Here is a 937-nt window from a genome sequence, read left to right on the forward strand (position 1 = left end):
TTTATAGCTACTTTTATATCAAAAAGTTGAAAATTGACAAAGTAGCGGCTATTTTTAAAAAAGGTCAATTTTTCCTCTTATTTTGTCAAATTTTAGCGCGCTCGGAAAAATAGTTAATTTGTAAAAAATTAATTGAATTTAGATATAAGCTCTAACAAAAACATTTAAAATTTAGTTTTAGAAAGATTCGAGTCGATTGGTTGAACGGTTTCGGAGAAAAATTATCGACTAGGTGAAAAAATGTGATTTCGAGATAAACACGTTCAAAGTTTTAAAACAAGTTTTCATGTAAAAAAATGTAATATTTTGGCCACTTACATCTAATCTATGATTCCAGGACCATACAACAATCCCTCCTCCTCTTAAAAAAATTTTTGTTGCATTTGTTGTGTTTTCCTCTGCCGAATCGTCTCTCTTGCAGTTGAAGACACGTGCCGTTCTGCGTGCATTATGCGGCGTGAATCAGCATTGACTGCAAAATTATTTACTTGTAAGCCAATGTTGATGCCCAAAACATTCATAACCTTCAAAATCGATGTGTATCCTTTAATGAAGACACATACAGCCAAGTATGTCGTGATTTCTGCTGTCTTGGCATCACAATGCAAATGCTTTGGAGCAAGTTTCCACACATAAACGTTCAGACTTTCATTCGAATTTTGGATGTTGCCTCCCAAGCATCGCTGCAACAAATTTTCGTCTGAAAGTGCTTCATATACGAGGGTGGTCTGAAAAGTTTCCGACCTCAACGTGAAGATAGCAGCACTTGTAAATAAAAGCTAGTGAATTTCGTTGTTCATCTGTTGACAGTTACTCACCGAAGTTTCAGCCATTTTGGACTCGCAGTTGTTATGTAACAGTCGTTTGAGTAAGTTGATGTGAGTGTTTTTGTGAAAATGGACAAAATCGAGTATCGAGCTGTCATTAAATATTTGTT

The 937-nt window shown here is 35.2% G+C and overlaps 1 protein-coding gene across 1 annotated transcript in view; it reads left to right on the forward strand.

The window, feature by feature from the left end:
* Nucleotides 1-937, forward strand: part of LOC116844917 (death-associated protein kinase related-like) — a 294374-nt gene that overhangs the window by 197145 nt on the left and 96292 nt on the right. The window lies entirely within an intron of this gene.

Source organism: Odontomachus brunneus, unplaced genomic scaffold (assembly GCF_010583005.1).
Source record: "Odontomachus brunneus isolate Ranch 3 - 2012 unplaced genomic scaffold, Obru_v1 Obru_scaffold_048, whole genome shotgun sequence".
NCBI lineage: Eukaryota > Metazoa > Arthropoda > Insecta > Hymenoptera > Formicidae > Odontomachus > Odontomachus brunneus.